The sequence below is a fragment of the Aricia agestis genome, chromosome 12 (genome assembly GCF_905147365.1).
Source record: "Aricia agestis chromosome 12, ilAriAges1.1, whole genome shotgun sequence".
Classification (NCBI taxonomy): domain Eukaryota; kingdom Metazoa; phylum Arthropoda; class Insecta; order Lepidoptera; family Lycaenidae; genus Aricia; species Aricia agestis.
In genome coordinates this window covers 16183459-16207182 of record NC_056417.1, presented here as the reverse complement: position 1 = coordinate 16207182, position 23724 = coordinate 16183459, and the positions used below count along the sequence as shown (strand labels likewise).

General features: G+C 36.6%; 1 protein-coding gene across 3 annotated transcripts in view; it reads left to right on the top strand.

Moving 5' to 3' along the window:
* The first annotated feature begins 10068 nt into the window (after window positions 1–10068).
* LOC121732623 (protein singed) overlaps window positions 10069–23724 on the top strand; it is a 41334-nt gene continuing 27678 nt past the window's right edge. Inside the window, exon 1 of one of the 3 annotated variants that reach the window (XM_042122574.1) lies at window positions 10069–10301. The gene's annotated coding sequence lies outside the window, so the exon portion shown is untranslated. Of the gene's footprint in view, window positions 10312–23724 lie in introns of all 3 variants that reach the window. The other 2 variants (XM_042122573.1, XM_042122572.1) reach the window with 2 other exon arrangements.

Here is a 23724-nt window from a genome sequence, read left to right as displayed (position 1 = left end):
TTTGACAGATGACACACAGCTGTGTGTGTCATCTTTCAAACTCAAATGTGACGTTTTTTAATTTTTTTTTCTTATTATGACACTTCGGCTATTTAACCATGGCGCGGCGGGACAACAATATTCTAATATATAAAAAAAAATTCAGCATAGTTTTTGTATATCATCAGGTCTAAAGTCTAGTCAAAGTCATTTAAAAGTCAATACAGTCAAGAAGTCAAGTTGGTCGATTCAGTAAAAGTGGTAAATACTTTACTGAAACTTTCGATTGAGTTTTGGAGGGAACACAAAACAGCACGTTTCTGGATGTTGCATCACTTTCCTACACTTGTGCACGATAACAAAACATATCCTACCAATATTACACATTAAAAACCCAGCTAACACAATTTTAGGAAAATAATACAAAAACACATCATCCCGACAAAACTCCTCGACGTTTTATATGAGTTGTTGCAAAGAATATAAGAAATTAATCCTTATTCTAGCTAGTTAATTAAATCAGCCGTTACTTTGCGGAAATACATAGCTTAAAATTTAGTTTGTTATTATTTTTAGCAATATTAATTATGTGCACTTAACGGACGTTGTTCGTAGAGTCCACATCCTGAGGATGCTCCGGTCACCGGTGTTGGGGCGAAACGCGCGTCGAGGTTTTCAACCTGCATGGTGGTGAGTTGCCTTGCACGGATTTGCCAACATTATTGCGTTTGCAGGTTCTTGCATGCGAGTGTACGCATAGGCATATACGTGGGAGAGCCATGCTTCGGCACGAATGGGTCGGCTCGACCGGAGAAATACCACGTTCTCACAGAAAACCGGCGTGAAACAGCGCTAGCGCTGTGTTTCGCCGAGTGAGTGAGTTTACCGGAGGCCCAATCCCCTAAACTATTCCCTTCCCTACCCTCCCCAATTCCCTTCCCATCCCTACACTCCCCTATTACCCTATTCCCTCTTAAAAGGCCGGCAACGCACCTGCAGCTCTTCTGATGCTGCGAGTGTCCATGGGCGACGGAAGTTGCTTTCCATCAGGTGACCCGTTTGCTCGATTGCCCCCTTATTTCATAAAAAAAAAAAAAAAAAAGGCAGTGTGGGAGGGGGGAGGTGCTGTACGCATGCCTATGCGTACACTCACTCATTTAGTTTATTTCGCGGATATTGCTAAAAATAATAACAAACTAAATCTTATTCTAGCTTTCAGTAGGCTATAGGTAGGTACCTACACTGCAATTAATAAAAATATTTTTTCTATTGAAAATAACATTAAATTGCATAAATGGACTTATATTGACATTGAACTAACTAAACATCGGGTCCAAGCTCTTAGCAGTATGGTGAATGGTACACTTCATTTGGGAGACTATTAAGCTCACTCTGGTTCTTGATACTACCTACTACCACCAGTTGTTGCTTTGGCATATTTTTTTAAAATGTACTATGTATTATTTCCCCTTCGCTGCTGTGGAAGCCATGTAGATTGTACAATGTACTATTAACTAATAATATAGGTACAGGGTGTAACAAAAATAAGTGATAATACTTTAGGGTGTGTACGTGTTCCTTGTAGACTTGACTTAAAATACGTGGAATTTATATTCCACGTATATTAAGTCAAGTTTTACAAACGACTTGAGGTCAAAAATTATTGAGGGGAAAAAAAAAGATGACTCAAGGTGTCCCAAGCGTCTCCTAAAATACTTATAACAAGAAACTTAATGCTCAGTTAAGTGTTCTAGTTACAAGTTAACTGTAATTCTAGATAACTCACGCTAGTTTAAGATATAAATTAAGAAACCATTTATAATAATTATTTATCTCTGAAAGTAATGAGAACTTGATGATTTTAATTGGCATTCTCTTTATGAAAAATAAAATAAAAATGTATTATTATCATTAGTTCATGAAGACCTAAAGAAATATTTTTTAACTTCGAATAAATTTGTATTGTTCATAATATTATAATACTTATTTAATATTATTTACTGTAAATCGTTGCTAACCTACCAATTTACAGTTTCACGAATGCAATAAAATCGCGCAAATTAAGACGTAGTCGTTCAAAAAAAGTCTAATTAAAAATTAAGTAGCACCAGATTCATTAGCCCACAAGCGAGCGCGGAGGAAAGCTTCAAAATATTATAATAAATATAATTTAGAGCGTTTAACTGTCTCCTCTCACCCATTAGCATCAATACAAAAGAAAGGCACCATTACGGACGGTTTTAAGTTTGTAAATCGTAATAAAAATTACAATTATAATTTCTAAAATGAATAAAACGCGCGCGCTTTCCGCTCTAGTAGGAGTAATTAGGCGCGTTCCGCTCCGCAGCGCCCTCTCTAGTTTCTACTCGACTATGTAATAATTTTATCAGGTTTGACGCGCGCCCGCGCACCCGCCAAGATCAGATCAGACCAATTAATGCGACTCACTCTGATTCAGAAGCTGGTTAGCAGTCTTGACTAGATGGGGAGCTAATCTCACAGGACTTATATTAATTAGTCCTTGGGAAGTCGGGACATACGCGTAGGACGAAGGACATCTGCATAAGACAGTTAAGAGTTTAGAATTTAGGTTTATCTTGTAACTTGTTAAATGAAAGTATCAACTTCAAGAAATAGCACGCCTTCTCGAGGGTAGGTTATATTATAAAGAATAGGTTCAGTGAAAACTGAAAAGAATCAGTTTTTTGTCTGTTTACAAGTGAAAATATCATTTCATATATTTTGTCGTCTCTAGTTCCCGATCTTTGACAAATCTCGATGGCGACTCTACAATTTCTTAGCTAATCTAATATCTGGAATCTTTAAGTTCAGTCTGCTCAGCCATGCTGAGAGCTGGTCATCCATGTCAGCCCGGCTCGCGTGCACATGTAACAAGTCTACAACTCGTACAAGTGTATGGTATAATCCTTTTTAATTGGTACTCGGTGAAAAAACTTGTCCGGCGCTCGCGTGGTAAAACATGGCCTCGTTTAGATATCCAGATAAATCACAATCAAGCTAGAAACGTTTGGACCCGAACGTCACGGCTGTTAAGTCTAAATTACCTAGACAATCCCTAAATTACTTAATAAGCTAGGTCCTATGCCCGTTATATTGTGATTCCACGAATCACGATTGTAGCCTGTAGGGAAGATAGGGCTAGCTTTACCAACAGATTTCTAAGTTTTCAAATCACAAAAATATTTTTAAAATATTATTACCTTATTATTACTTAACCTACATAATGAGTTTGATTGCTTATCGTCAGGCGCCTAGCGAATAAACAACGCTATAGAATGGACACATTCTTGTTAAAAAACCACGGAACCGAGCAGAAATCCATTGAATGGAAACAGCCACCCAGTACCAGTAGTAAATAACGGGGAGCCTTAATCTGAAGGTGGTGGTAAGTGTGTTAAAAGCAGTTTACAGTGATAAAGTGAATCGGCCGGCGGCGCCGTTACAATTTACGATACTTACTTTTTATTATTATTATTTTTATATTATTATTATATCATTTCTTGATAGATGCTTAATACCCAAGACAGCTTTAGCATGTTCCTCGGGCTCCCGAAGATCATGTCAAAGGTTTTTTGTAGTTGGTTACTGATGTCGATGTAGACTCCTGAGTCCTGGCGAATGGCGATACAAGAGTTGCAGTGGTGGGAATATGTGTTGGGCCAGGCCACTATATAAACTAAGACATGTTTTCTTCAAATTGGTTCATAACGAGTCAATTAAAAAAGTTTTGGTCCTTCGAAGATAGATAGGATTAAAAGTTGATAAATTTTAAAGTTTACACAAGACACCCAAGAGTTGTTATAATTAGTATAAATTAACATCTTAATGAATTAAAATTACATATTGCTATTGTCATCAGTTTATCACTCATTATTATTAATTAATAATTAATTATTAGGAAGAATTAAATACTCGACATTAATTCAAAATTACTAAGTAAACGTTAACCTTGCGAGACGGCCTAAAACATAATAATTTTCTGTCGTCACTGCATCTAATGATTATAATAATGACTAATGACTTATGTTGCGAAAGTGAATTGATAAATGCAAATGTTATCGAGAGAGTCGATTATACCGTCATCGTGCGAAGGCGGGGTGACAGAGAAATCAACACGTGAAAAACTGTATGAACATAGACTAGAAGCCCGCGGCCTGTGACTGCATGTAAATACTTAAACTATTCTTTTTGGCACGCACAAAAGCATTGCTCTTTGTAGTTAAAGTTTTAAAGCGGCATCTTTTGGCATATTAAAAGGATGTACTTAAGTAAGCTTTTTTAAAACCTTAATTATCATTATGTTCAATAGTAGTTAGTTAGGTACCTAATACAGTTAATAATAATAATTGTATGAATAGGTAAGCAGTTTTGCTAGCTTTAAGTAGGTAAATAAATTCTATTATTAAATTATTGATTGGGATAATTATTTTACTTCCTAGAAGGAGAAATCCAGTCGTGTTACTAGTAGCTATCTGCAAGATAAATCGGCACAGTCATAAGACGTTACAGTTTAGCTGTCTAGCTGTATTGATTGATCAGCTATTAACGGATCTTTTATGTACAGCAATTTAGTGCATTTAATTTTCTAATTCCTTGCAGTGATCTCAGCTATCATATTGCGCTCGTAAAAAACATAAATGACGCTTTGGACGCTGTAATCTGACAATTCAATTATTTATTACAAACGTGTGCTATGCCGAACTCGCGTGCCGGTAACTGCGGTATCGGCTCATTACGCGTTCAACTTTCGCGCCACGACAAAACGGTCGCATTAGCCGGGATTAACGGATTTTATTTAGGTGTCGATAATATTGGTGATTGTAGTATATCGTAAATGCAGATAAATTGCTTTTGTTTCACGCCGAATAGTCTTGTATCTTGCGAGAGCAATGCGATAGCAATTATTGCGCGATAAGCGCCGCGCTACACCGGAATCAGAGTAGACAGAATGATAGAGTATACCGACTTAGAACTGAGGTTGAAATTTTTAAGTTTGACGTATTATGACAAAAGTCGTCGCTAGGGTCGTTACCTACAAATTTAATTGTTGTTTATATTTGGCACTTGCAAAGAAAACTTTTAGGATTCAATTTAAAATCTTAATTTTAAAAATAAATTATACCAGCCAGCGCGCCAGCCTTTAACTTATCCTGGCGAAACCCGTAAGAAATGACAGGTATTAATACTCGTCCGTCTCTTAGCAGTCGATGTACTGGTAGTTATGTCTATTGTGCCGGAATGGCAGCGTCGAGGCGAGCACTTTCAGTGTCATATGATTTTATAAACTTTATCTTCATTATTGTAATACATAGTATCGCTTGAAAAAAAATACGGCCGCCCGTGACGGCTCGTGGCCGCTGGCGGCCGCCGCGCGCCGGCGGCCACCATTTCTCAAGCGATACTATGTACTTATTACAATAATGAAGATAAAGTTTAAAATCATAATATGACACTAAAAGTGTTCGCCTCGCCGCTGCCATTCCGGTGTACCGCGGCCCTAATTGCTCCAAAATAGCAATTTCGTATCACGTATCAGCCAAAACAATACGACTGCAATCGATCACTATACATGACTGATGACACCATTGTTTGTGACATTCATGACACCCAGCAATCGCTCGCGCGATTATTGCTAGTGGATTGTTGATCACTATTTTTACGTGATAAGGTAGGCAGTTTTAGTATTAATAGCGCCTTGGGCGAGATTTGTTTGGCGCCCAGGGACCAGGGTGCAGGTCACGTGCAGGTAGTGCTAAAAAGGTGCCCCTTATCGTCGCACAGCGTCGCGTCGTACTCTCCTAACGCCGCTACTGGTCTTGAAGGTTGTATCGAATGTCAAATCTTGGGTCCCCTTCTCCCGACAATACAATACAGATTACATTAATATGAAACCAAGGTTAAGCTATCAGGTTATGCAGAATTATTTTAAAAAGCCCGTGAGTGTGTACACAGCATTTGTATGCTGTGTACACACTCACGGACTTTTTGTCGGATCTAATGAAAGAAAACTGAGAGTAAGTATGCCCACAAGGGCATACTCTCTTTTTTGTCAGTTGGATGGAAGTTCGAAATGTTTGGTTGGACATCACACACAGGAATCAGGATCGACTTATTACAATATGCCTATTTGTACATAATATTATCAGTTGATCAATGACCTCTCATCTCCCTGCATGGTCCTAACTTGAAAGCAACATTTGTTTCTGTTTTGTACCTTTTTAAGTTTCAGCGTGACACTGTAGAAGCAACTAGGTTTTAAACCTTAACTAGTTCCTTAAGACAGAAGCTTTCAAAATGTAAAAGTTTTTTCCCAAATTACAGGTTATTGACCCCGCGTATCTAATTTTTCTGCAGTTTTGATTATACTACACAAAACTAGATAGGCGGAGACGACTGCTTTCATCAATTATGATAATGGTGGGCTGAGGAGCACGCAACGCGCCGCTTTCCGAATTCCGTGCGCGGTGCGGTGCATGAGATACATCACTGTTGCTATGATCGTACACTACTCACGACGACACGCATACTTACACCGACATCGTCATCTACAACTTACAACTTACAAGGCGTGTGGAATGCATAAAATACTATAAAACAAAATTTTAGTGACGTTCATTTTAACATTGATAATCTTACCATGACAAACCCACAAGTTCTGATTTGCTTATCGTCGTTGCGCCTGCTAAATCCTGTATGTGTTTATAACTTTTGCAATTTTTTGTGTGTTACTTATACACACTTCCAATACATTTTTCTAGACGTCTTTCCAAATCTAATGAGCTATCGCACGTACATATTATATTTAAGAGCCGTATCTCTACTATTCGCCATTTTCAACTTTAATCACTTCGAGTTTAGACTATTATGGTTTCTAAGCCCCTAATCTCTTCTAATTTCCCTATAATCCCTAATTAGTCTCAACTGTACCATTTTGAATATTCAAACATTTACTTAATGTAGCAGTATCTAATCAGTTTGACACTAACTCTTGGAATTTATTAACTAAGCTTGATCATTCAAAAGTGATGGTAATGAAAGTCAAGGCGCTGCACCGACGTAAACATGTGATTAACACATTAATTACTGAAATAAAATTGTTTTCACCGGCACCGCGTACGGGACTGATGCTTTCAGATGTTATCTCCGACGAGGAATCAGTGCAAGACTTCGCGGCTAGTCTTCATTAACAGCAGCTTATATTTTAAGCCACATAGGTACACTGTAAACCGAAATCTTAGAAAGCACTAACATATGAAACGCGGTAAAAACTACCAAAAATCTAGATAAACCTGCACGCGAGTGGGTTCTGTTTTAGGTGTATTTTAAATTACAATGTACTGAATAATTTAACTGTATTTTTAACCGACTTCCAAAAAACGAGGAGGTTATATATTCGGCTGTGGATATATATTTTTTTATTTTTTTTATTTTTGTATGTTCGACCACTACTCCGCCGTTTGTGAACCGATTTTCAAAATTTTTGTTTTGTTATATTAGGTTTCACTCCAATTTGGACCCATTTTCACAAAAGTGGTGATCTGATGATGGGATCCATGAGTAATCGAGGGAACTCCTCAAAATTTATATCGAAACATATTATGGTGATTTTGGTTTTATGAGAAGCATCCTAAGCATATGCTACCAAAACGCAAGATTTTGCACCAAGGTATACTATGGTTCCGAAGATACTAAGAGAACTCCGGATTCCTTATAGATACAAGTTTGGGGGTTTAGGCGTTGTTTTAAGAACTGAAAGCATATGCTACTATGCAAATTACATTCATCATCATCATCATCATCACTACCATGTCAGGGTCACCAATGTCACCACTCACATTGTATATGGATACAATATACACACAACACCATAAAATATCATCAGTCATCACGTTATGTCCTTATTTATTTGGTACATTTCAAAGCGATTTTAATACAAAAAAATATACTTACTTAATGTTGTTTCAAAATACATAATATTTCAAGTACCACAAAATTGAACATAAATAACAAATTCAACCTTTACTCCAGAGTGCGAGGCACACATTTGGGTTGGACTGAAGGAAACGTGGCACTATGGAAAAAAGACAAAAAAATTTTCGTCAAAATTTTAACCTCTTATAACCACCCTTTTTGAATATACCAATCGATAGGGGGCACCAAGGGGAGCAAAAAAGCTCAAATAAACTTTTCTCAAAAATCAACCCCTGTCGAAAGACAGGCCGAAATGTGACCCTCGTTAGTACGGAGAAAATACTTAAGGATTTGGACGAAAAAATTCAACCTCTTATAACCACCCCTTTTGAATACACCAATCGATAGGGGGCGCCAAGGGAAGCAAAAATGCTCAGATAAACTTTTCTCAAAAATCAACCCCTGTCGAATGACAGGCCGAAATGTGACCCTTGTTAGTATGGCGAAAATACTTAGTAAAATTTGACTTCCTAAAGAAGGGTTAGGGTTCCTAAAGGTTCGTAAAAGGGACGTAGGTTACGTCAATTAAATGTTGGTGACATGGGTTAAGGAGGATTGTTTTGGGTGAGAAAAACTCCTACTTACCGTTTCCACCGCCAGTAAACTCTCCGTTTAGAAGAAATTCGCATTTGAGATTTTCGTAATCTTCAGATAAGATCATCTGTTTTCTGATGTTTACGAAGTATTTTTAAGGCATCTCAAGGCTGTGATGAGTGGGTCTTACTTAACTACTCAGCCACGGATACCGAAGGGGGGGGGGGGGGGGGCGCAGCCCTGCCCCCCGCCAAAACAAAAACAAACACAATCCAGACAGTCCAAAAGTAGGTTAGGTTAGGTTGGAACTTGACCACACCTCCTATTTATGGGTGTTATAGTTGTTCAAATAAATTGGGGTAGGTTTGTAAACATTTACCAAGATTAAGATAATATTAAGGGGTTGAAGTATTTTCGCCATACTAACAAGGGTCACATTTCGGCCTGTCATTCGACAGGAGTTGATTTTTGAGAAAAGTTTATTTAAGATTTTTTGTTACCCTTGGCACCCCCTATCGATTGGTATAATAAATAGGGGTGGTCATAGGGGGTAGCTTTTTTGTCGTCAAAATTTTTATAAGTCTTTTTCCCATAGTGCCCCGTTTCGTTCAGGCCAACCGAACGAAAAAAAATTACAATGTTGGCGTTGCGTTCTTTGACGCATTCAATTATTGAATGCGCCAATACGAAAGTTGTATGAAAGAAGGTGCCAGTTCCAAAAGTTTCAAATATTCTGTCAGAGAACTAAAGATTCAGCTATCTGGTACCGACTGTAAAATTATGAAGATTGAGTACAGAAATAGTTGAGGTTTAGCCGAATTCGGAAAAAGGCACTATTAGATAGGAAAAATTATTTAATACTTTTTAGTTCATACTAGATGTCCCGCGCGGCTTCGCCCGCGTAAATTAGGAATTTTACAGAAACCGTACATTTTCCCATAAAAAATATTTTCCCCGTTTTTCCCGCATTTTCCTGAGTTTCTTTGGTCGTATTAGTCTTAGCGTGATAATATATTATATAATATATTATATTATGACCTCCAGTATATAATTATTATAATTAATAGCTGATATCCTTGAAATAACCCTCCTGGCAGTCGGGTAAAAAAATAATACGGTCTTGTACATAAATTATGTAAAATATTAATTCATTATTAAATAAGAAAATAATTATGAGAAAATAAACATGTCACAGGCTCTTTGACTATTTTTTGAGGAAGATGGGCACAGAAATAAATCAATCTTGATTTATTTCTGTGATTGACACCCTTTATACAGTTATACACACAGTTAGTTTAGTAAAAGTACAATGACTAAAAAGCATTGCTCATTCATTTTAATGATGCACTCTATGACCAAATAAGCACAAAAATTAAATCCGAGAAATTAATTTTAATCATTAATTTGCGTCGAAAATAAACTACAGCACGCACGGTATTAAACTTTCACCGCAAAATATCGCATCCGAACGCTTACACCATTGGCCGGACGGGAGAGAGCTTTTCGCTCATTGGCTCTCGCGGACCGTCCTTGCGTAGCTGCATTCGGGTAGCTCATCTCCGCGCCGCCATACTCGCTCCGGTCAGTCCGCCGCGAACGCTCGTGCGGGAGACGTATTCGATTCGAAATTCAAATTGCCAAATTCACCGGCTCCGACCGAGCAGCTCGAAACCGATACAAAGTGTAAAGTTAATGTAAGTTTGTGTGATCGCGAACGGATTGTAATTTTTATACCTGTGCAACTGTGCATCTCGCGATATACGCGACTGCGTTTCTGTTCTGGAGTGTTCACCGAGGTGAGAAGAGGTGAGTTTTTGTCTGTTTTACGGGATCGGGCGCGAGGCGGCGACGGCACGAGCCGGGTTACGCGCCGGGCGCCGGCAGGGGAGCTCGAATCGATTGTCCGGGGCACGTCTACTTGTGCGTATACCGCACGACGTACACCCTCGCCCGCGCGACGTCTGTACCTACAATTCGTTTTCGAACGAAGCGAAGGGCTGGCTTCAAATCTATTCTTGGACTTCAAAAATCAATAACATACAATTTGGGGATATTATATCTAGGAGCAACAACCTTTAGTACTTCTGAAAGCGTATTGGATTTAAGTTTTCTGATTCCATTATACCTATTAGTTCAATATTCATTTCAGAATTTTATTTTGATTACTAAACATAAAATTATTAAGGCGTAAAAGGGTGAAGGAGTAAAACACCTTTTATTTTTTGTACAAGGTAATATTTTACTAATTTCAACATCTACCCTCGTATATTTTGTTATTCAAACTCAGACCAAATAATTTTATTTGGTCTGAGTATTCAAAATTAAAAACTTTTACCTTCTTATGTGGTTGCTACTAGCTTGAAATGAGAGTACAATAATTTTCTTTATTTTAATAATTCACTTTTACATATAAAAGTGGCTAGAAAATTATTGTACTCTCATTTCAAGCTAGTAGCAACCACAGAAGGTAAAAGGTTTTTAATTTTGAATACTCAGACCACATAAAATTATTTGGTTTGGGTACTGTATGCAGTAGCTGTTAAAATATTTTCTATGAATGCGATGAATATTTACAAGCATTTACATAAGTCATAACTCATAACCGAGCTGGCAATAAGTTATAATGCGCTTAGAAGCCCTGCTGCCTGCAGCCAGCCTGGCCAGTGGCTTGGGTGAACGCACTCCTGCCACAAGGACAATCGGATTTCAGACTCATTGTTTCAAAGCACAACATTTTTATTCCTATTGTTTCGCACTTAAAAACGTTTGTTTTTAAGTGCGCAAGCAATGTTTAAACTGTATGCGGCTTTAATGGTCTCATTCCCAGGAATCAAATTAAGCAAAAAGAAATCCAAATCTCGTGAATAAGACGAACATTTGCTAAGAAGAGACCAAGTGAATTAAAATTAACTGTTTACCATGAATAAGATCCAAACTAGTAAATATTAGTCATCGCTAATAAAAAACGATAAACAGACTCGAAAATAATTAATACAAAAGAAAGAAGGCAGCTACACCAGCACTTCAGTGGAAATTCTAATTATAAGAGAGCAACACCAAAAATCTGATCAGATTTACTTTACATTAATAATTATCATGAAGATTTTTTATATTTCGATATTTGTAAGGCTGGCATTGTCGTTTGCGAAACGAGCCTTAGAAATTAAAAATAAAAATTAGAAAAATCCCCGTAGCAGCAGCAACGTCTTGGGTGATGGGTCTTGAGCTTCGACCTTTTCCTGAGAACCTTCCTGCAAAACGTCCGAAGGTAGGATCACGTCCGACTGTCGTGACTCCGGAGTCCGGAGGCGAACGACCGTGTAATCTACGTGATCGAAACCACCAATTTGTAATGCCTCTTTACCCGAGCAATTTCCTAGATGCAGCGAGATTTACAGAATTGCCAAAGACCTGAATCAACATTGGAACAGGAAATGATGAAAAGGCTCAAGAGATTAAGCGAGCAAAAACATTAGTATCAATTAATAGATACCCAATTGCCGAACACCTAAAGTCAACCTTGAAACAGGAACTGAAGGAAAAGCTTAAGAGATTGAGCCAAAAAAAATAACATTATCTATTATACTGAACCTGTTTACGATAAGTTGGCTGGGTCGAGATTTAACTTGATCTTTATCATGGCGGAAATTGTCATTCATAAGAATTTTATTTTACTTCCGAACCTATCATACTTGATACTAATGATACTACATCATTTTTGAGAATTTGCCAAAAAACTAACGAATTTTTAACCAATTATTTAGGCAATGGTTGCTCTTCATTATCTATTTAAAAAGCAAGCTAAAGATGGTGGACCTTCAGCACTATTGGTTTTAACTTTTAAGCTCCACTTTTATGGTCATCATTCATCAATGTTAAACATCCATCAATAGTCTGATCACGGGCAGGGTCAAGTTTACGACTGTTTGGTCAAGCCATGTCAAGCGTTACGATAAACAACCAAATGGGTTGCCCACACTCCATTAGTTTGGCTAGTACGATTTTCGTTATCTTTCATCGTTGTCGATTCGTTATCTGGCTTGAGGTTTCCATCATAATCGTCTGCTGACAGATAAAATGCAAAAGCTTTTTTAAAAGTCGGTTTAAATATTTGTTTATCGTATTTTCCTTTTTCCGGCGTTCGTCAATGGAAATATCTTTAATGGCATCATACATTTATTGCCTAAAAATATTTAGATTTGTTAATATATATTTTTATGAAGGAAATAATACTTTTATTCGTTTCCTGTCACACTGTTTAGTCAGAAAACTATTAACTGTAATCTACGAATAATAAATACGTACTTACTTAAAACTTTCAGCTTTAGAATTTATTACAGTTTCCTTTTAAATATTATGGTTGTACCTGTATTTGAATCTACACCTTTTATATTGCTTCCCTCGTCCAATCGCAAATCTTAATTCTTAATTTAAAATTTGTGATTAGTGAATTTGTAAAAAATTGCCAAACAAAGCGCAGCTCTTTACAATTATTTAAATTAGTGGTTTTAATTATTGTGTAGCGTGTACCGGAACGCAACAACCGCAACGGTCATGGTCGCCGATGTTCCAAATTAAAAAAATTTGAATCTTATAAAATTGCTTTCTACGTATTTTACATATATTTCACCAGCTTTGCATGCTAATTAGCTGTTAATTCTGTTGTATCATCAACATTTAAAGCTGCCTCCCGCCGATAGCACCGGCATTTTCGGCAGATACTTATCACGATTTATTGGTTATCGTTTATCAGGTGACAAGATAGCACGCGTATTAGTTTTTTGAGTGGCATTAGTCAGTTTAGTGGGCCGGCGGCGTTTGCATAAACAATCATCCCTCACCTTTTAATGACTTAAGTTTTTGCTTGGTTTGTCTATTCTGTCTAATAAAGTAAAGCCTTTTTCACATTTTTATATAATAACCATAATAAATATGTAATCGATGGCAGATTCAGTATTTTTTGTCGTATAAGGCGTTAACGTTCCATTGTCCAGTGGCCCGTGGCTCCGCGTTATATTTTTCTATGCCGGGTTTAACAACCTCCATATAACCCGTTTGCGATAAAAATATCTCGTATTTGCTCCTAGCAATTTTATCACGGTCCGTACTCCGTATTGATGTTTTGCATGCAACACTGTGAAAGTGTGTAATATCTTCTAATGGTGCTCTGAACAGCCTACTGTCACACAATAACATAATAGAAATTAGAAAACATAACATTGGAAAGTAGTTCAAAAGATGAAAAGATTACTATTTGAGTGATAAAATTGCTATTTGTCTTAATTTCGTTAATTATGGTTTTAAATGTTGACTTGTCGTTATACAGAAACAGCTGTTTACTGTTTATTTATTTACACAAGTGTTGTCTATCTGTGTGTTCTGTCTGTGGTTTCAATAAATTCCGTCACAACTCACAACTGTTTAAAAACTTTTTTGTTTTACTTTTCCATTACATCTGCAAAATTATTCCTTCCCTCGAGTCCTTCCAAATCTTTTGTCAATACTCAATTGTGAATAATCATTTGTTACTGTATCTAACAAAGATTTACTTGTCGCACTACCTACATCATACATCATGTCATGTCACTTCTGACTGCAAACACATTACACATGTCACTCGCTACCAGCGACTAAATTAAAGATATCAGTGCCATTTTGGCCTTTATTTCTAATTTAAAGAACTTGCCGAAATTAAAGTCCATTATTAATTTACATTACTCAAAAGCTTCCAGTTCTTTGAAATGTCTCGTTTTAAATTAAAACAGAAAATTTAAAAGTCGAGTAACTAGCGAAGCTACTGCTAACAGCAATTAGCCAGATTGCACTTAGGACTTTTGAAGTCATGCTCATTAATGCTGTTTTAGCATATTTTATACGTCTGCCGTTATTTTTTAATGTATTTTTTCTGGCAGGAAAAAATTACATTCAACACTCACATGTGTCTTAAACTCTTAACTCTTAATTACATTTTGATGATCATCAAAACTACTTCCTACACATCTGTATGAGCAAAAAGACGTCCATTCAGGTCCAAAATATTATTTGAAACTGGTTTCTCGATTGTAATTCCTAATCTCTACCGTCGGCGACGGACAGTCACATCCTCCCTATTGAATGCACTGCTTGTGATTCAGGCAGTGTGCTGACATGGCTGTACGAGTGAGGAACAATGATGAATTAAATCAATAACTGGTTCGTAACTTGCATACGAAATAATGCTTTCATGTAATACTCATTTAATTGTGCCTAATATTGGGTTTAACACGTCGTACTAAAATCGGAAGTACTTGATACCTCTTTGCTTGACACTGGGCTTATCAAGTTTATATAATTAGGTATTGCCTTTTAAACTTATTTTATTATTAAAATCTTTTGAAAGAACTTTGAAGAAAGCACGAACTGGAAATCATCATCAAAATTGACAGGTGTCTAATTAATTTTTATGGTGTCGACTGTCTAGTGTCGATTATTATGTTTAATTTTAAAAACAAGTTATTGATTAAACGTGTCGCTTATGTTCTGTTTTTCAATAAAAAAAATAAAGATTCCATTTTTGAACTGGGATTTAAATAGCGGGTGTCAAGGTCACGGGCGCGCCGCCGCGGGAGCGTTGACTTTCTTTTTAAATCCATTCGCGTGCAGCTGCATAGCGAACATGAGTCATGACTCACTCATTGGTTTTGAAGCGGATTTTAAATTTCGACTAACAGTATTAAAAATTCCAGAACGGATGTACTATTGATCTTGTTTATAATCTTATGACTTTTTGTTTAAAACAAAATAATATAAGTATCTCTAGTTTTTTATTTTGTAGATTGATGAAGAATATTTCCAGCGTAGAGCATAATATTATACTTACCGAGACAAACTGGTTAAATTTTCAAGATGTACATTTTTCCAAATAAAAATCCGTGGAAATTGATTCCTAGGCAGTTGACAAGCCAACGTGAAATTTTGGTCGGAACTCGGATCATGTCAATTCAATGTTAATGACGCCATGATAATTTGGCTGCAGCGATATCGATTTTTCTCAACAATGACTAAAGCTAAGAAATTAAAGTTCATTGTCAGTATTCATCATGTCTTTATCTTTGAATTACCCACAGCATAACACGATTGGTCAACTTTTATAACACAGAATAATTAATCAAAAATACCTCTATAAAAACAGGGATTCTAATTTTGTCAACAGAGGAGAGTGATTTAAGCTTCCAAAATTTGTACATAATATTAGTTTAGTTCAAGCATACACTATTTTGGCCATGGCTTATATGAAATATATTTAATGGTTTTTAAATTACGCGACAAAACCATTTTGTCGCTTACGTCCTTTCCATTTCTTGCTGTTCCATTTCTTGTTTTCTGTCATAGGCCGGCCGGGTAGAAAACAAGCGATATAAAACATATCCAAAACGATTTTTTACTTTAACGCGGCGTCACCTTAATTGTGATCTGTCGGTTGGGTTTGACTTAATGCGCCCAAACTACGTTTTTCCCTATTCTGCCTAGGAATCAACTTCTCTGCAAATTGCTTTTTAGGCAGTCACTAGTTCTTCATAATAGCTTTATCCCATAGTCTCGAGTTGTTACTTTACTATTAGACGAATTATACAATATCTAGCACTAGTAATCTAGAATGTCCACGATGTTGGCATAGCTGGACTAAATGCCGACTATTTATCCAGCGTCCAGCGCCGGCCGTCGGTGACACGCGCGGAATCCAGCCACGAGCAAAACGACCGCTGGCGAGACTTGCCGGGATTTAAATAACTACGCTAGCGTACAGAGGGTTAACATTTTTTTAATTTTGTGTAAAATACATAATATCATAATACTAATGTACTTATACCTTAAATTGTTTTTTTAATAGTTCCTACTTCATTAGTGGGCTGAAATTTCTACTTACTACTATATTGTTTACTATTTTTTGAGATACTTAGCTCAAAGGAATTTCGTCATGAGTTTTTTGAAAGTTCGTCAAACGTTTGTGAATTTTGTGACACCTGTTTTTGCGTGTTTTGCGTTAATTGCTTCTCATCCGGCGATGTTAACTTGTTTATCCTTAATTCTATAAACTTTTAATTACTTAATTGATTGATGTTTAATACTAATTTATTAATTACTATTAAATTAATTATACATAAACATGACTTATCAGGCTAGCAACAAGCGGCAGATGGCTCATGTAGAGATTACCATCTTCGACTAGTTAAAGTCCCATTAATTCTTGTTTTTACATTAGAATGTGGTTTGGGAATTTATGAGATGAGTTTATTTTCCAATAGGAGCTTTACAATGTATTATATTTCAGTTTGTGTACTTAAATATAATTCTTCCTAATAATAAATACTTACTTACTATTGAGATACGCCTGTGGTATTTCCGGATCTTTATGACCTTCAAAGCTTTTAAGCTTTTTGAAAAAAGTTCAGACTAAGTTTTCAACTCCTTACTTTTATTGTGTCCATGGACGATAATTTTTGCGTGGATCTTCTTTTATCAAACAATGTTCTCATGCCCATCCTCCTTAAATCTTTTTCTCCTTATAATATTGGAGGCTGCTTATTGCAGTTCCCCTAATACTCTAAACATCCATGTTTAGATCACTACTGAACAAAAGATCCACTTATGACTTACTAATAAAAAGATCCAGTAATGGCCAGTATTGCAGTTGCTCTGATTTACTAATTTTGACTCGACTAATAAAAAGATCCACTGAGCTTATTGTTTAAGTATCTTCACTATCTACTATCTAGGCTATGAAACAGAGATTGTCTTAGCGCAGATTTGGAAAGGCATGCACAGTTATCAGTGGATGTTAAATCTTAATTAGCTTGTTGTAACTGTCTGCGCTGGTGTGCATCCGCACGGCACGGGCCTCTCGCGAATCGCGATCTACCAAATATGGACAATGATCGCTGACCAAATATGGCATGTGATTTACTTCCAAATGGAGTCTAATCAGTAATCACAATAAAATTGGACTTTGTCGAGATTTACCAAATTAAACTTAAAGAATACATCTGAATTGTAATTTAATTCTCTATTTTCTATGTAATAAACTAAAATAATTAACTGAAGTTAAAAACTAGATTTTATCCATGACACATAAGTCACATGTTACATAGGTTTTAATAGCATTAAAATTAGTAATCATGTGTGATTATTCCTAATAAGACCTTCATAAGGTACATCTTCCATACATCATTTATCTTAATAATATGATTACTTAATCAATTTTTAATTGTCCGCTAAGACAATGCATCATAATTCATAACTCAGCAGTAACAAAAGTGCATGAACTCCAACATAAACATGTCGACATGTGATCTGCGATTCGCAAACCGGTTCGGAGATATACAATCTGTTACATTTACACATCCAGAATCCAGATTCCAGATTGCCTATACTGGGGTTAAGTAGTCAATCTACAAAATACAAAGATTAAAAAAAATCCTTACTGCCTTAGTAGGAAACGACGAATAAGATATTATAGTCTGTCAAGAAAGTGAAGAAATTAAGAAGTGGCAACATCGTAGTGTCATCCATTTTTTCTTAGATTGATTTGAAAGGGATGACACTACGATGTTACCACTTTTTAATTTCTTCACTTTCTTGACAGGCTATAGGAATAACCAATGTATGTTGTTGCTTTCCAAGCCACTTTTCAACGTAAAAGGTGGTATAAGACCACTATTAGAAGATAATTATTGAAGTATCACTGCAATAATTATCTTCTAATAGCTTCAGGTAATGCAACTAGAGCACTTGTCTAAAGGGACAGTTATAAAATTCGGTGGCTTAATTCGCAAACAAGTGACATAGCCGAGATGTTGCTAAATATTTTGTGCAAAAGTAAATTCTGTTCGTGTTCACGCAGGTGACCCTGCTCAGGTGGAGGGTCCGAGGTCGGTGACCTCCGCGCACGCGACCGGGGTGTTGTGGTACTGTTACTGTCCATTATCACTACATCTTCTGTCTCTTTCGAGGTGATACCTCTCATTGATATGATATCAGAATAATTTGTTCTTAAAGTATCTCAGTTCTTACTACTTTCAACTTTGTCCCCTTCGGGCTTCGTATGATTTCTATCAGATTTATCTGATTATCTAGATTCTAGATACCAGATTCTTATATTATGATAATTTGTTTTCTATGTTATCTTATTTCGTTGATTTTTTAAAAAATTGTTTGTACCTATTATAGTTATTTTCGTAAGAACGGATTGATCCAAAAATTATATTTTTAACCTCCTTCCAAAAACTTAAGAGGTTCTACATCATATTATTATATTCGGCTGGTTATATTGACATTTTTCGGTTACTCAGTAAGTACCTAACCTTTCACAAATTCATGAGAAAATCCATCATCCATCCACAGCCATATTAGATTGCTCTCACATAACATAACTCATTGTCTCGCGGGCCAGCTCCCAGCACCGTTTGATATTTCGCCAGCAGTTCTGTTTGGACCGGTTTACCGTTCTAAATTAAACGGTTTATAAAGCTTCTTTATCATTAAGTACCTACTTTATATTGTAAAGTAGGTACTTAATGATAAACAATTATTATAAAGTTTATAATAATATTTAGCTTTAATTGCTTATTCTTTTGAACAATGTTTGTTGGTGATTCTAGTCATAAAAAACGTCAAAAATAAAGCTAGGAATTACGAATAATAAAAAAACTATATTTTATTATTCGTAGGCTAGCTATATAAGTTACTAGCTGTTGCCCGCGACTTCGTCCGCGTGGACTTCAGTTTATAGCGCGCGATGTCAACAAAATTGGTGTTAAAAGCTTTTATAAAAAAAAACCTGGCACCCCTTAAATCAAAACAGCTGTGCAGTGTGCACATAATATTTAATTTTTTAAAATGAAACTATATATTATGCCAAATATTAATGCTTATTTAGCCCCCCAATTACACAACTTTACCCATAAACTATTTATCATTGATAGGTTTCAGGTTACGTCACTGTATATAATATAAAGTACTGACTTATTATATAACGTAAATAGAAATAACAATCGAAAAAAATCGAAAATGCAATGTACGATGATACCACCTCTTATAGAAAGATAATGGGCAAGCGTTAGCGCGATGTAAGAGACGCACGGCGCCATCTAGTATGAATTTTTGAAACTAACTTTATTTGAACAAATTTTCGTATTTTCACCCCCTGACAACCCTTTTTTCCAGTAAAAAAGTAGCCTATGTCCTTTCTCAGGCTTTAGACTATCTGTATACAAAATTTCATTACAATCGGTTCGGTAGTTTTCGTAGGTCGGACAGACAGACAGAGATACTTTCGCATTTATAATATCAGTATAGATAACTATTAATATTCCAGATGACACCCGCAAACTCCGTTGCGCCCTATTCTCCGGTATCAAAAGTATCCTATGTCCTTCCCGGGAATCAAAGTATCTCCATAATGAGCAAAATTGGTTATTGACCTTAAACATCAATCATTCATCCATTCAATAGACTTCTATCGATCTATACAACTCCCTTGATAAATAAGATATGGACATGACAAACATCTTTATCCTAATTAACTCCTTAAGTAATCATTAAATGTCTCTGAGTGCGTTACACCCATTATCCAGAATTAATAACCCACCAAGTATGTGCTTATCATAATAATAGTTGAAGCACCTATCTTCCGGGCTTCGCATGTGACACGCAAATCGCAATACATAAGAACATAATATATTATGACGGCTATAAGGCCATCCGTTAAATATACAGGCTACAGCAGATAATACTAAAATAGCTATGTAGGAAAATAATACTGCTAAGTCCTACTCAGCAATTTGAGTCACAGACAAAGACTATCCACACGGTACTCCGGCATCCTAAAGCATTTACAATTTTTTACCAAAATTGTTCAAGCATAAAGAGGTAACAAACAGACAAACTTTCCTATTTGGTTGTATTTTTAACTAGAAAACGCCCGCAACTCCGTTGCGCCAAAAGTCTTTGTCTCGCGGGAACTTTACATTTTTCCGGGATAAAAAGTATCATATGTCCTTTCCCGGGACTCAAAGTATCTCCATACAAAAATTCTGCAAAATTGGTTCAGCGGTTTGGGCGTGAAGAGGTAACAGCCAGACATAAATACTTTCGCATTTATAATATTAGTATGTATGGTATCTATAATGTAAGCCTGTAATGTAATTAAAAACTCCAGTGAAATTAAAAGCTCAATACTAATGGATGGCCCTTTACCTTCGTAACCCTCGGATGCCCTCAATCGCGAGGCCCGAGGGACACAAGAGGTTAGAGGACCGACCCTCGGGTACACGCATTAATTAAAACTTTATTATTGTTTGCATTACTTCCCGAGTACAGTTCGGCTGCTGGTGGTTTTTGAGGCTTGGACAATATCGTCAATATCTGATACAAAAATTATTTAATCAACTCAAAGTATCTCTGTACCAAATTTCAGCCCAATTGGTTCAGCCGTTAAGGCGTGAAGAGGTAACAGACAGACAGACAGACAGACACACTTTCGCATTTATAATATCAGTATGCAATATGGATGAACCATATATATTGACCAGAATGATTTTAAAAGTTCGACAACGAAAGACCATTCAAGCTCGTCGTATCTGTGATATAACATCTCACAGATACGAGGTTCATCTTTCGTCATGTTTATTCTTTTTTTTTTCTTTTTTTTTATGAAATAAGGGGGCAAACGAGCAAACGGGTCACCTGATGGAAAGCAACTTCCGTCGCCCATGGACACTCGCAGCATCAGCAGAGCTGCAGGCGCGTTGCCGGCCTTTTAAGAGGGAATAGGGTAATAGGGGAAGGTAGGGATGGAAAGGGAACGGAATAAGGGAGGGTAGGGGATTTGGCCTCCGGTAAACTCACTCAGTTTCGGCGAAACACAGCGCAAGCGCTGTTTCACGCCGGTTTTCTTTAGATTTTAGACGCATTGATAAGATTTATTTTATAAATATATGCGTTTGGGGTCGTACTTGACATATTATCTTTAGCCCCTTTACTTGCTAATAAAAAACCACGAAGTCTTCGTAATAGGGTCCCGTTTTTAGTTTTTACCCTTTGGGTACGGCACCCTAAAAAAGATCACTTTGACATAGAGATTTTAGTTATAATATAGTGTTTGTTTTTATATGATACGTTCGAAAAATGACTTGACAGACGAGGACAAAACATTGTAAAAGTGTCACGTCTCGGATAAATAGTGACAAAATAAAGCAATTTCATCTCAGCAATGTGCGAAAAAAAAGAACTATTATGGGGCGCTAAAATTCTTGATATCAATTATTGCGAGTTCTTCAGCTTGTTACAACTTACAAACCAGTTGCTGATCATATCGTATAATGTCTTTACTTCATGGCAAAAAGAATACAATATGGGATAAGAAAATATGTTGCTTATTATGTTCGCAAGTGCAAAGTTCAATGAACTTAACTATCTAGTCTACAAGAATGTCCGTCGTCTCTTAAATATTACGAATCTAGCGACGTTTCATTGCTAAGTTTCGCCATGCTAGATTTCAAAGAATTCAAAGAAAATAAAACATAGTATCTGAAACACATAAGTCATAAATCTCTTTGCTGATGGTTACATAAAAAAGTACGTTTTTTCTTCAAATTAGAAGCAAAAACTATGATGGCCGTAGAAGACTGCAAAAAAAGAAGACCATACCTTTCACTTGATGTAAGGAGATAATAAAAATACTCGAGTCCGAGATGACAGACTAAATATTCTATTACCACGGGCCTCGGATTCTACTCAGATCGTTTGTCCACTGCCTTCACCAGGGACGTCACCGACAAAAATTCAAATTAAATGCTACTTTATGACTTAGGCTATAGGTTTCATTTTGCTCTACGTCACTGCAAAGCAGAGTATGGGTCGCTCTCGCTAGATAACATAAGAGCCAGCGACAGATTACAGACTCCTAATCCCGCGACCGAAACTCCATAGTTGTTGGTCGTTCTAACTTCTAACCTCTATAGGGGTAATAATATACAGGCAAACTTTCAGCTTTTATAAAATGACAAAAGTCTGGCTATTGCTGGCTCTGGGGTTAAGACCAATAATGTCGGTAGAAAAAGAAACAGCTACTTATAACCTAGATCAGGGGTCACCAATTAGTTTCGGTCGGGGTCCGTTTTAAGACATGAAAAGACCGTCGCGGTCCACAGATTTTATTTAAAAAAAATTAAACAAAGGTAATTACGGAAATTACGAAGGTATTTTTTGATATCAATGAGAAAAGTAACCATTTTTGTAGCTAATTATCTCTCTGAAGTTTAGAGTGAAATATTGGTGCAAGCTATAGATATTGACATTAAATCCTGAATAATATGTTGAAGTCCTAAGATGAACGAAGATCGTCTTCGAACACGCTTGGTCCGCACACAATGGGTCGGCGGTCCGCCATTTGGTGACTCTTGACCTAGATCATAAAGTGGCGTTTTATTTAAATATTTGACGGCGACGTTCCCGTGACGGGGCGGCGGTGGAAACAGCAATGTGAGTGACAAGATAGTTATCCGTATACGGCACAGAAGCGGTATTGATAGGCTATAAATAGTGAGCTTATCAAACGAGCTTAAGGTCGATGCCCTGACATGCCGCCGTGGACCAGCGGCTTAGAGCGAGGTCGTGGGTTCGATTCCAAACAAAATGTTGTCAAGTTTGAATAGGACATTCAAGTGTTTCAAGTGGACACTGCCGCTGAATTGACTTATGTCATGCGTCTAATGGCCGTGTTAAATGTCGCTCTTGATAGCACTTGATCATTAGTCGTGTCGGCTATCCGTTTAAAAGAGTAATAAATAAAAAGATATAGAGATAAATAAATAAATACTTTATACGAAATAGTAAAGGAAGATATTTTTCAATTAAGATAATAATATGGCACAGCCTATTAGAAGAGCTGAGCAATAAAAACAACTATCCGTTGGATACTACGTTGGATAACTACATAATATCGTTGCATATGTTCGCAAAAGCTATCTTTTACACGATGGATCTGAGATAAAAACTACAAGCCATTTGATGATTAGATGATAGCTTTGTGGTGAACTAGCGCCAAAATCCTACATCACGCTATCAATATAATGGGCTACAGCTTGCAATATATCTGCTTTTGGATTAAAAGATAACTTTAAAAACGAGAGTTCAGTGAAACATCCCGAAATACACGACCATAAATTCCTGAACTTATAA